Below are 13,614 nucleotides of genomic sequence, written 5' to 3' on the forward strand. Positions count from 1 at the left end.
GAGGACAAGATACACCCCATACAAGATACAGGCCTTCAACACTGCACACAGGCGTATACACCAGGGGGAAGGCAGCAGGACAGTTCCCAATAGATTTCATGCTGGAATCTATTAGAAATCGGTGTGCAGCGTGTGGCCAGGCAATAGATCCCTCTCTAATTAACTTCAATCTAATCGATGTGGTAGCAGATCGAACAATATGTAGCCACTCTAATGCTGGGCATACAAGGCATTTTCAGCCCTTATCAATTCAAACCGCTGATGGTTCGATTGATAATATCAGACAGGTCCGATGACCTGCCGGATAGATTCCCCGCTTGATCCCCGCTGGCGGACAATAGCGGGGAATCGAGCGGGAGATAAGCAGCGCCGGCGGGGACAAGCGGGGATCGATCCGCGCACACGAGTGGGGATGCGCCGGCATCGAGCCAGTGGCTCGATCCGGCGCATAATTGGCTAGGTGTATGCCTAGCATAAAGGTGGACATACACTTATAGATTTGCAGCAGATTCGACCATCAGATAGATGATGCCTGTCAGGTCCAATCTGACAGGAATCTATGTGATGTGTGCCACACACTAGGAACAGATTTCCAATAGATTTCAGAATGAAAATTGATCAAAATGCATTATTGCACCATTCTATCCAATACAAATCTATAGGCCATCGACCTTGATTTTCCATCCGGACCGATCGAGTAAATTGACAGAAATCGGCCGGAAATCGATTGATTGGCTGATCGATCATGCTTCCTGCTGCATCGATTTCTAGCCAATCCAATCAGAGTGGTCGAATCAGCCGCCGATCGATGGTTGAAATTTACCAGTTTATGGGCCCCTTAAGTCTCCAACTTACATATGAAGCTGTCTTTGCCCTGAATCTAGTATCCAAGCAGCTCGGGGAGACCCAGAACCAGTAGGAAAGTATAGGGGACTAAAAGAGACCAAAAAGCCCTCCTACTAAAAAGCCAAAACGCAGTATAACTTGCCTTCTTAAAAAGAACCCGAGGTGGGATTTAATTATGTTAGTGGGGCACAGAGGCTGGTTGTGCACATTAACTCCAGCCTCCGTTGCCCCATGGTGTGCCTGCAGGACCCCCCTGCGCGCCGCTATACCCCCTGCAGTGCTAGCGACACACAGCGTGTCACCAGCACAATGTTTACCTCTGCCTGTCTGTAAGCGCCGCTCCCCCGCCGCCTCCGTATCGGCGCTACCCGCCCGCGTCACTTCCCTCCAACCAGCGGGAGGGAAGGGATGCGGGCGGGTAGCGCCGATACGGATGAGGCGGGGGAGCGGCGCTTACAGACAGGCAGAGGTAAACATTGTGCTGGTGACACGCTGTGTGTCGCTAGCACTGCAGGGGGTATAGCGGCGCACAGGGGGGTCCTGGAGGCACACCATGGGGCAACGGAGGCTGGAGTTAATGTGCACAACCAGCCTCTGTGCCCCACTAACATAATTAAATCCCACCTCAAGTTCTCTTTAAAACAGAAGGTATTTGCAATAATTCAGCTTTAAGTGAACAACTGTGGTCACCCACAATGCACCACTACTGAATTTGCAAATCATCTCTTTATGACCCTGAAGCTTTGCTATGGCTAATCTTTACGCTAGGTTCACACTGTGACAGGTTCACCATGTGGATGGTCACAGTGGACCGGATGTATGATCAGCTGTGCCCATCCACATCCGTTGTAATGGACATAGATATTATTGATTCACGCAATGCCCAGAAAAGGTGTGCAGATCGGGACATTGCATTCTGCTCAATGAATATGTGTCAACGCATCCTATAGATAACACAGGATCCGTATCGACTTGTTGGTTTGTCCATTGGTCACCATTGTAGATTTTAGCCCTAATGTGAGCCCAGCTTTAGGATTAAATCCACTGATGTATCCATACAACCTATAGTCCAGATCTTTCAAAAGTTGCCAGTCAACATCTATCACCAAACATATAACAGATTCAGCCCATCATGATTGATGTCATTGCTGAAGAATTCCATTAGTAGGACCGCGGTTCTCTCTCTATGAGCTCTGCAGGTACTTGCACTGTTTTGGTTTGCATTCTATAGAGTGTAGAAGTGCTCAGAAACTGACAGAGGATGTGTACAGTGGAATGTCAAAGTGGTTTGCGCTAATGACACATATAATACGAGTCTGTCTACATTTTCACATGGAAGTGATACCAGACAGCCCGCTTGTTCGCACCATGTATTTGTGGCTACAGAGATGAAAAGCAAAACCTTGTGAATTTACATGGTGATGTCTAAAAAAAAAATAACATTTTAGATGTAACAAAATGTACAAAGAAGGAATATGCTTAGGGCTCATTCACACTAGTCAGTGAGTTGAAATGCATGAAAATGCATGAATAAAAACTCATGAATGGGTGTGAATGGGTTTGAGAGTTGCTGTGCATTTCCATGAATTTTAACTCCTGACAAGTTAAAATGCACTCACTGTTGTTGTGTAAATGATAAAATGAAAGTCTATGGACTTTCATGTTCCCATGTAAAATGCACACTACGTGCAGTGAGTCAAAACTCGCCGACTCACACAGTGTGAATGAGCCCTTAGTTGTTCCTCAAACACACACAGCGTAAAATCAACCAGAGCAGTTGTTTAGCCCAGCTGTACAGGGACAGACCTGAGGCCCCACCCCATTCACCCTGGAATACCAGCAGAGCTACAGAAATAGAATCTAATTTTAGGTAGAAACCCAACTACACATTTTGTGGAAGAAAACTGAAACACTCCAAAAAGTATACTTTATGGACTCGGAGTACGTGTAGCACTGACAACTTTTGAGTTGGGTGTCAAACTGGTGCTGCTAGTAAAAATATCAGTAATTTACATTACTGATATTTTACTACAGACTAACCCAGACCCACATTCTCACACAAACCCTCCCCCTACTACTGCCTAGGCATTAGCCTAAGGTCCTGTTTCCACTACACGCAGATTGGATGCAGAATGGATGCAGAAAAACTGACTCCAATGAATGCTTATGAGAAAATCTGCATCAGAAAAATCGCGTTTAGTGGAAACAGGCCCATAGGCTTTCATTGGAGTCAGTTTTTCTGCATCCAATCTGCGTGTAGTGGAAACAGGCCTTAACACTAACTCCCTCTCCTACTGCCTAACACCAACCCTCTCACCTAATGCCTAACACTAACCCAGCTCTCCTAATGTCCAACACTATCCCCCTCTCCTACTGCCTAACACCAACCCCCTCACCTGGTGCCTAATGCTGGGTACACACAATGCAATTTCCCACCCAACAGGAATTGGGCGATTATTTCCGACATGTCAGATCAGCTCCCAATCGATAAAGTGATCAATTTTGCACACTTATAATTGGAAAATCGATCACTTTATAGATCAGGTGTACTTTGGACATGTACACACAATGCAACTTCCCTTCTGATCACCCATCCATCGGGCGGGAAATAGCATTATGAGTACCCAGCATAACACTAACCCCCTCTCCTGGTGCCTAACACTAGCCCCCCACCTAATACCTTACACTAACCCACACACACACAGAACCACACACACACACACCCCTAATGCCTAACACTAACTCCTCTCAACCTAATGCTTAACATTAACCCACCTCAGCCTAATGCTTAACACTAACCCACCTCAGCCTAATGCTTAACACTAACCCACCTCAGCCTAATGCTTAACACTAACCCCCTCTTCCTACTGCATAACACTAACCCCCTCTCCTACTGCCTAACCCCCTCTCCTAGTGCCTAACACTAACCCCCTCTCCTAATGCCAAATACTAACCACCCCCTCTCCTACTACCTTACACTAACCACCCCCCCCCCCCATGCCTTAGACTAACCCCCTCTCCTAGTGCCTAACACTACCTGCCACCTCGTTATACCTAACACTAATTCCAGCACCCAAATGACTGCTATTTGTAGTCAATCATTTACAAATATATTATTTTCTGCAATCACTATTCCCTATATAGTAGATTGGTTACTATCTGCACACTCAATTATCGATATTTGCATTAGCGTCTATTATACACCTGCCAATCCCCGTGGCCAAATACCCTGATCCGTACTTTATACGGACCTCAAAAGCACAAGTACACATAAAAGATTTAGAACTGAATCAACAGCTATGGGTTATCTGTTTGTATGTACTCCCAGTGTCCACATGGGTATCATCCAGGCACTCCAGTTTCCTCCCACATCCCAAAAACATACATGTGAGTTAACTGGCTTCCCCCTAAATTGGCACAAGACTACAATGGACATACGACTATGGTAAGGATTAGATTGTGAGTGCCTCTGAGGGACAGTTAGTGACAAGACTATATACTCTGTAGAGCGCCGTGGAAAGGGCCGGCTTTAACATAAGGTATTGTAGGCATGTGCCTACAGGCGCCTGATGATAGAAAGGTGGCTCCCTCCCCGAGCATAAATGAGGTCATTAACCCAGCTCTCTGGATTCAACTGACAAGATCTTCTTTTCAGTTAGGGACGTCACTAGCAACTTAATACTGGGGGAGGGTACCTCTGGCTACCTAATGCTAAGGGACACCTGTAGCTACTTATGACAGGCAAGGGAAGTAAGGGAGAAGTGACAGCTGGGCCAATAAGCACACTTACAGTGTGGTTCGGTGGGGGTTTGTAGGTTCATGGAGGGGGAAGTCTAGGGTTCCAGGACATCTGTGCCTATAGGCTCCTGTGAGGTAAATCTGGGCCTGGCTATGGAAGATGTCAGCACTATACAAATACTAAATGCAGTAGAGTCTCAGTTATTTGGCACCGTTAGGGATCGGCTGATGCTAGATAAGTGTGCTTTCTGCTTTAGCCTCAATGTTAAAAATAGGCCTAGCTAAAACAGTACTATACCCCATGATCCTGGAATGCTTCCTCTAACCCTGATACACCCCCCCCCCCCTTCCCGATCCTTTTACTCCTTCAGCTATTAACTGGTTTTAATGATGCTATGGTACAAGAGTACATGAATCCATGAGGTCACTGGTGCTTTCATCTGGAAAAGAAAAGATTAAAGGTTGTTTGGCCGAAGAATTACCACCTGCCACATGTCACTGAAGGAGTGCGTATACACAGGCTAATTCTATGCTGGCTATACTTAAAGGAACACTATTATGACATATTGTAAAATGCAAAATATACTGTATGTAAAAAGAAACATATCAGACATACATTTCTACCAGAGTAAAATGCACTATAATTACTTTTTTTCCATGTTGCTGTTATTTTTAGTAGGTAATAAAAATCTAACAAAACTGTTTTTGTACTAGTCCTCATGAGGGATTCTCAATATTTCCTATTTTACATGGGAGGCTGAACTACACCGCTTGTCGGACAGTTCAGTATCCCATCTGTCGGCCACACAGTGCCTTCTGGCTGTAATTTATATGCAGCCTATTAAGGGGCCCATACACCTAACTATTTTCCCGCCGATATACAGCAGATTCGATCACTGTGATCGAATCTGCTGTGAAATCGTTGCGCAAACGCTGACAGAACGATCGACTTCCGTCCGACGCTAGCGGCAATAAGTTACCTGTTCTGTCGGCAAGTGTCCCCGCTGTCACCGCTGCTCCTTCTCCTCGGGGCTCCGGCAGGCTTCACTTCTTACTGTCCGGACAGGAAGTTTAAACAGTAGAGCGCCCTCTACAGTTTAAACTTCCCCAGACAGGAAGTGAAGTGAAGCTGGAGCCGGGCGCGGAGAAGAAGACAGCGAAGACCAGGGGACTCGCGTCGGCCAGATCAGGTAATGTATGCGGGGGGAGGGGGGCGGCGGCGGCAGCTTCACAGATTGTGAATGGTTTCAGGCTGAAATCGATTCACAATCTGTTTGCAGTAAAGGCAGCCATACGATTCCTCTCTGATCAGATTCGATCAGAGAGGGATCTATCTGTTGGTCGATCTGATGGCAAATCGACCAGTGTATGGCCACCTTTAGCAACAGATATGGTTAACCCCCTGTGTTTACCTATAGTCTGTCTGAATGGTGGCACAAATGTCGGCACAGATCAGATTGTGGCTCATTACTAGCAGATAACTGAAAATTAGACAGGCTGTTATCTTTGAATACAAACAGAGTGGGTTTCTCTGTGTTTTCCTTCTCTCCTGTGGAAAAGTTTAGATGATCTTTAAAGGCTCTGCCTCTGACACAGGAGACCAGGGTTCGAATCTCAGCTCTTCCTGTTCAATAAGCCAGCATTTATTCAATAAGGAGACCTTAGGCAAGACTCCCTAACACTAGTACTGCCTACTGAGAATGCCTTAGTGGCTGCAGGTCTGGCACAATGAGTCTGCCAGGAGAAGAACGCAATATAAACGTTTTTTGTCTTGTTTTGTGGCCGCTTCTGACCTGCACATATCAAGTGCTGCACTGGAGCAGCTGACAGGCTTGGTTTTCCTACTTTTAGACTTCCTTGTGGCAGCCTTTCTTGTGAAAAACAACAACGAAGACACCATCCGGCCTCCCTACTCACTTGCACACTATTTTGGCAGTTTAACCACGCAACTGCTTTTCAGAAAATATAGAAAGCTCTAGAATAATCCAGTCAGATTTGTAGATTTATTTATTTTTTTACCCCCTACTGAAGGTGACCGCAACACAGAAAAAAGTAATCCTTAACGTGGCCACTGCACTGGTGTGCCGCTCTGACTGGGAATACAGCATACGGTCATCTGCAGTAAATGAAAGGTGGCAATGAAGAGCAGTAGCTTCCTGCTTTCATGGAAGCAGCCATAGGGTTCACATCCTGTGTTCACAAATAAGCTGCTCTGCCAAGGCAGCCAGCTAACAGCTGAGAGATCAAATTACAGTTATTAGTCACAGAGGAGGGGGATTAGACAGGCTAAACTCTCTAAATACATAGAGGTTGCATTTCTCTTTGTTTTCCTTCTGTCCTGTGCAAGAGTTCAGGTCCACTTTAAATTGAAAATAGGAATAGGAGACTCCAGGAAAGTTCTATATGCCATTGCTTCTACACATTCAATTAATTATCTGTGGAGTTTATTTTCAGCTCCAGATTTAGCTTTGAATACGAACACTGCAAGACGGCTCCTGTGCTTTGCGGCACTGCAAGGAAGCGTAGGCTTTCAATAACTATGCAAAGGAACATCTTGAAGTCAGCAAACATTTCACCAAAGTAAAAAGCAAATGCAACCTTTAAAAGCAAATGAAACATCAAATTATAAGCTAGACTGAGATAAAATAAGAAAGACATGTTACATAATTTAGAAAAAGCCGTTAAATTCCTGCAGCTAAAACTGAAAGCCTGTCGTGTGAATAGTGACAGACTTTCCACTATGCTACAGTGATTTTACTCAGACAGATGCTTCAGATATGTCGAATATTTCAGTATTCACCCAATGACCTTCAGCACAGCGTGTTTATTTTGTACAACCATCAAAACAAACATATTTAGGTCATAACGCGTGTTTTAAAAGCTCATCGTGCTAAAAAAGAAACATCTAAATATGGACACCACCCTGGAATCCCCGAAAATAATCACAAATACGCCACAGGTACTCCCGTGCCCTTTGTTACGAATAGCGCATGAAACTATCCCTGCTGCCAAGTCCAAGCCAGATTCTATGTACGGTATGTATACAATCATTCTGTGATCACACACGTTTAGGTTTGGGCCACTGCAGAGCGCTTTTTGTTCTGTCAGCGCTGTATTTTTGTGTTTGTAAAAAAAAACAACAGTGGATCGCAGACCTTTCTCCAATCGCTAGAGTGCTCATTTCTCACTATTACGAGTTGCTTTTTTCCGCACACGAAAATGTCATCCTGTGCGATTCTCAAAGCAATCACGCTCTGGCCCCAACCAGTAATCTTTGTAATCGCGGCTAGTGCAAATTGCTACTTGCGCATATGTACACAAACATGATCACGGGTGGAAGTGCAGGCAGCAGTGGAAAAGGGCCCTTTCTTACATAAAAATCGCTTAAAATTCACAGTGATCCCATTTTTTTTAAAAAATCAAGATTGCAGAGATTTTCTTGCAATTTTATGCAAGCCAATGCATAACACCGCGGTTTTAAAAAGCGCAAACAGATCAAAAGCGCTCTGCAGTGTGTCTCAGGCCTAATGCTGGGAATACACGGTTCGTTTTTGAGCCATTTAGATGGCTCGATAGATAGTTTCCGACATGTCCGATTTCCTGTTCAATCGTTTCGCCTCTTGATTTCTCATAGATCTGAATAGAAAAAGATAAGAAAAACAAGCGGAAGATAAGAGAATCGACTGCAGAACTGAGCGGCAAAAACGATCGAGCACAGAATCGAGCAGCAGAAATGAACAGTGTATTCCCAGCTTTATGCCTGGTACACACAATGCAATTTTCTGTCAGATGACCATCGAATCGATTATTTCTGACAGGTCCGATCTGATTTGCGAATGTTTTTCTGATCGATTTACCAATCATTTCTATACAAAATCGATCAGAAAAACCATTGTAAATTAGATTTGACATGTTGGAAATAACCGATTTGACTTTCAATCTGAAAAAAAAATTCATGGTGTGTACCAGGCATTACAAAATCCAGATTGCATGAAAATACTACTGAGCACAGGAAAATATGTCAAACCCTGTTGTTTCATGAGCAGTTTATTTCATCTAAGGAGGGATTTCGTTAGAAAAGATTAATTGCAAATTTACATTCGGCTATAACTAACACCTGCCAAACACTGTTTTATTTTTATCTGGATCTTATGCTGGGAATACACGGTTCGTTTTTGCCTTCGTTTAAACCTTCGTTTCGATTGTGCCTTTTGTCCTTTTCGATCCCGAAATAATCAGTCATACGGTTAATATCACCACCCACGGTTTCGTTTTTTTTTCCGATTCTGATGGTTTCGTTTTTCCAATGATCGAAGGCTGCAAAGAAACGAAACGAAAATCCCTTTTTACAGGGACGGACTAGCATAAACGAATATATAATCGATCTGAACAGCCATCAAGCCTACCAATGGCTCGATTAGATGGATAAAGAGAGATAATATCAAACATGTTCGATCACTAGTCGTTCGTTTTTGGGGTCTATTAATCGAAACTATAATGAGATTATGACTATTTTCACATACGTTTTCAACACTCGATTCGTTTACCGAACGAATCGAAGGTTTAAACGAAGGCAAAAACGAACCGTGTATTCCCAGCATTAGGGAATGTCTGACTGAATCTGAAAGAGGGCAGAACTTGCTGAAAAAGCAACAGGACCTGTAATGGGACATCCTCATTCCTACAGTTCTGTCATCACCTTCCTTACACACCACTATGGAGAAGAATGTCATGCAAATGGGAGCAAACGATTTTAATGAAAGTACCAGAGTCCGAGCTTTGTACACACTCTCAATTACTGTCATCCGGAACAATCGGTTTTGGATCATTGCAGGAGACAGAGATGTGGTGATGGCTGTACAGCTACAACTAAGCAGACTGATCTATTCTATGGATTCGGAGGGGGGGATGAGTGGTGATGGACCAGCAATCAAACACTAATTTTGGTATGAGTACAGGGCCGATTCTAGGCTCAAATGGGCTCTGAGAAACAATTACCCAGCGCATGTAATATATGTAACATGCTGCTGGGTCACTGAGGAGATGCAGCCAGCAAAGAAGAAGGCGGGTAGCACTCAGACTGATGGAGGAGCGCACCATTTGGATGGGTGAGTGGCTCCCCAGGGTCTCTACAGGGACCTTATGGGCCTCACTTTGGTTTGTTGTTCAGCAATACGTCTTGATTATTTCGGCTATACTGATGCCAGATTTTTGCGTCCAGCATTCACAATCAATCAATCATCAGTAACGACAAATCTAATATGTTTAGAGGTCCACTAGGGAGACGGGGGGGGGGGGGGGGGTTGTGAAAAAGATCAATTAAAGGCAAAGGCCTCAAGAGGGTGATTGATAAGAAAGCTTACAGATGGTGGAGTAGCAATAGGGGATCCAGAGGTTGTGACTGCACTAGGTGTCCTCCTCCATCCATTTTGTGCTATGCTGATAATGAACATCTTTATAGGTGTATTGCATAGTGATAATCCTTAAACTAAGTTTCCTTACTAGAAATACACCACTCTAAAGGGGCCCATACACTCAGCCAATTTTCTGGCCGACCGATCGATCAAAATCGAAAAATCGATTAATCGATTGCAAATCTGTTGGCCAATCGACCGATCGACTGCCGATTTCGATGGATTTCTATCGAACTGGCAGGGTGGAAAATCTAGGTCGATCTGATGAGATTGCTTATCATTTTGCATTGGCCCTAATGGAAATCTGATGGCAAAAAAAAATGCCATCAGATCGAATTTCAATAGATTTCAAACTGAAATCTATTGGAATTCTATCCTAGTGAAAAATGTTCTAATAACACATCAGATTGATAAGAATTCCATCTGATGATCTATCTGCTGCTAATCTGACGAGTGTATGGGCACCTTAATGCTAGGTACACACCATACAATATTCTGGCAGATTTACCTGCCAGATTGATTATTTCCAACATGTCCAATCTGAATTTCGTTCGAAATTCGTTCAGTTCTATGAAAATCGATCGAAAAAAACAATTAAAAAAAATTTGAAAAAATTGACTGAAATTCAGATCGGACATATTGGAAATATTCCATCTGGCAGGTAAATCTGACAGAAAATGTACCTAGCATAAAGCTAAGTACACATGGACCAACCTGCAGCCTGATTATCATCGGACTTTACTCTGTTGGACGATAATCAGGCGTGTGTACGCGAGCAAACAACTTGATGAGTAACTGATAACAGGCGGTTTGCCCGATCCAACTGTCGGATCTATGCTGGTCTGATATTGTGCAGTTGGTGCGTGTGTATAAGTCGTTTGAATGAGTTGTACTTGTTTTGAATGTGTAGTCCGTCATTCCGCTTGCGTGCGCAGTATTATTATTTATTTATTTATAAAGCGCCAACATATTCCGTGGCGCTGTACAATGTAAGAAAACAAACAAGGGATACATAATGATACAGACAATAAAATATAAACACTGGTGCAAAATACAGAACAGGCGATTACAATAGCAGATGTAACATGATGACTAAAATGTATAAATGTATAACAGAGTGCAAGCAATTCAAATAACATTCCAAGACACAAAAGGGTGAGAGCCCTGCCCTTGCGAGCTTACAGTCTAAAGGAATGGGGTGGAAACAAGAGGTTGGGGAAGTATACAGTATATGTACAGGCAGTGCGTAATTAGGTTATTAAGTGAGGAGTAAATGTAGATGCGAGGTTGAAGGGTGCATGGCCTAAGCTAGAGCATAGGCTTGTCAGAAAAGGTGGGTTTGGAGGGAGTGTTGCAGCATTTCCCCAGTAAATACACATAATGACACAGTTTTTCTCCAATACATACAGGTAATGCGGCAGAATTTCCCATTAGGCAGTAAGGTACCCCCATATAGGTAGTAAGGTGCCCCAGATGTGCCCCCAATGGTAGTAAGATGCCCCATAGGTAGTATTGGGCTCAGTAATATGTTGGCAATATATAAATAAATAAATGTAAACCTGGTAAAAGATAGAGACAGGTACATCTAGTTATGGCTTGTTAAAATTTCAAGTTCAAGGGCTCAAGCCCTCTTTCAATATGTCACTTGCCTAGGTGGAAGAGCCATAAAGAATGGAACTTTAAAGAACATAAACTCATAGGAAGCGTTTCCATATCTTTGTTCCAATGTCTTGAATCACTCAAAGCACAGTTGCACCCAAATGTCTCATGCAGCATGTAAATAAGTTGGTAGTTTAGCCGTCTAGACATACAGGTTGTGCGGTTCATCAGCTCATGTGGTTTGTCGTGTTGGTCATGTGCATGTTGGACGTGTGTACATGTGTGACACTGCAGATTTCATCAATACATTTTGGGCCCCTATAGCAATAAAGTGCTTGGGGCCCCATGTAAAACTTGGGACACTGGAACCCCAAGCTCCTTAGTTACGTCAGTGCTTACAGAATATCCCTCTGGGGAAAGACCCAGGAAGATTAGTATCATCAGTGTTCCTCAGTCACTATATTAGGCAGAAATTATCAGCAGATGCACACATTCAGATGCTGATCAGATTCCTAGAATTCCCATCAATCATTCTTTGGTCAGCTATGTGCTCCCTGCTGGACAGGAAGTACGTCACTGAAGTTTAATTGCTCACTTTCTGCGTCCCCATAGACCTGCATTGCTGCATAATCTGTGCGGTAGGCACAGATCGCGCCACAGCGCACTGCAGAGTTTGTGGCGGCCTTGTGTCGATTTGCTATTTCCGTCACACCGCGTCACCTTAGCGTGCAAGTCCCCATAGACTTATATTGCCCTTGTGATGAGCTGCGGCAGGGGACAGTACCACGCCGCAAGGAAACGCTTAAGTGTGATAGTAGCCTAAGGTGCCAGGTCTTCTGTGCCTATAGACTATAGTGATGTAAATCTTGTCTCATCTTTAACCAACTTGTTTGCGTTTATTTCTAGCTGCTGCAGTGGGATATCTCCATTAAAGAGACCCCGAGCAGTGGCAAAAAAAATGAAATCTGTACTCACCTGGGACTTCCTCCAGCCTCCAGTAGCCCACGAGGTAACCCTGGCATCCTCTTGGTCCCTTCCGTGGTTGGCTGATGACTCTGGTAATCTGGCGACTTTGCCCGAAGTCGCACGTGCGCACCCCTGTGCATCATCATGCCCATTGCCATATGCTTCCTCAAAAGACTGGACTGCACATGTGCAGGACGCTTATGGCGACTGGTGTGATGATGTGCCAGGGGCACTCGTGTGCAACTTCAACCAAAGTAATTGGATTACCAGAGCCACCAGCTGGACCATGGAAGGGACCAAAATGCCGGGGGACCTTGCTGGCAACAGGTGTGTGTGGGGGGGGGGGAGCTGAAGGAAGCCCCAGGTAAGTAGATTTCATTTTTGCCACTACTCAGGGTCCCTTTAATGGAGATATCTCACTGCAGCAGCTAGAAATAAAAGCAAACAAGTTGGTTAAAGATGGGACAAGATTTACATCACTATAGCCCACAGGCACAGAAGGCCTGGCAACTATCACAGGCCTGGCTACTATCACACTAACTGCGTTTCCTTGCGTCGTGGTACTGTCCCCTGCCGCAGCTCATCACAAGGGCAATGTAAGTCTATGGGGACACTAAGGCAATGCGGTGTGACGGAAATAGTAAATTGACACAAGGCCGCCACAAACTCTGCAGTGCGCTGTCGCATGATCCGTGCTTACAGATTATGTAGCAATGTAGGCCTATGGGGACGCAGAAAGTGTGAACGCCCAATTGCAGTTTCAGTGCACAGGTGCTGAGCGATGAAACTTCACTGACGTTACTTCCTGTCCAGCAGGGAGCACGTCACTGAGTGTGGGGCGGAGCTGATGGGCTACAGGGGGCTGGAGGGATTTCCAGGTAAGTATAAATTATTTTATTTAAAGTAAAACAGAGAAGAAAAAAGCAAGAGTGTGTACATAGCTCTAACTGCAGGGAAGGCACACAATTCTGGGAAACTATACAAGTTAAGCTATACTTAAACAATAGTATCCTTGCCTAATCTTCAAAAAAAAAAACATACCCGTTTGTGC

At 44.3% G+C, this 13,614-nt stretch overlaps 1 protein-coding gene and 1 long non-coding RNA gene across 6 annotated transcripts in view; both read right to left on the minus strand.

Annotated features, from left to right (window-relative positions):
* The window catches only part of LOC137570919 (uncharacterized), a 96,853-nt gene extending 90,407 nt beyond the window's left edge, over positions 1–6,446 (minus strand). The window contains exon 1 of the long non-coding RNA XR_011031235.1: positions 6,378–6,446. This is a non-coding gene — a long non-coding RNA (uncharacterized lncRNA). The remainder of the gene's footprint in view (positions 1–6,377) is intronic.
* The window catches only part of MACROD2 (mono-ADP ribosylhydrolase 2), a 3,010,403-nt gene that overhangs the window by 2,240,063 nt on the left and 756,726 nt on the right, over positions 1–13,614 (minus strand). The gene's annotated exons all lie outside the window — the stretch shown is intronic.

Source organism: Hyperolius riggenbachi, chromosome 4 (genome assembly GCF_040937935.1).
Source record: "Hyperolius riggenbachi isolate aHypRig1 chromosome 4, aHypRig1.pri, whole genome shotgun sequence".
In the NCBI taxonomy this organism is placed as follows: Eukaryota; Metazoa; Chordata; class Amphibia; order Anura; family Hyperoliidae; genus Hyperolius; species Hyperolius riggenbachi.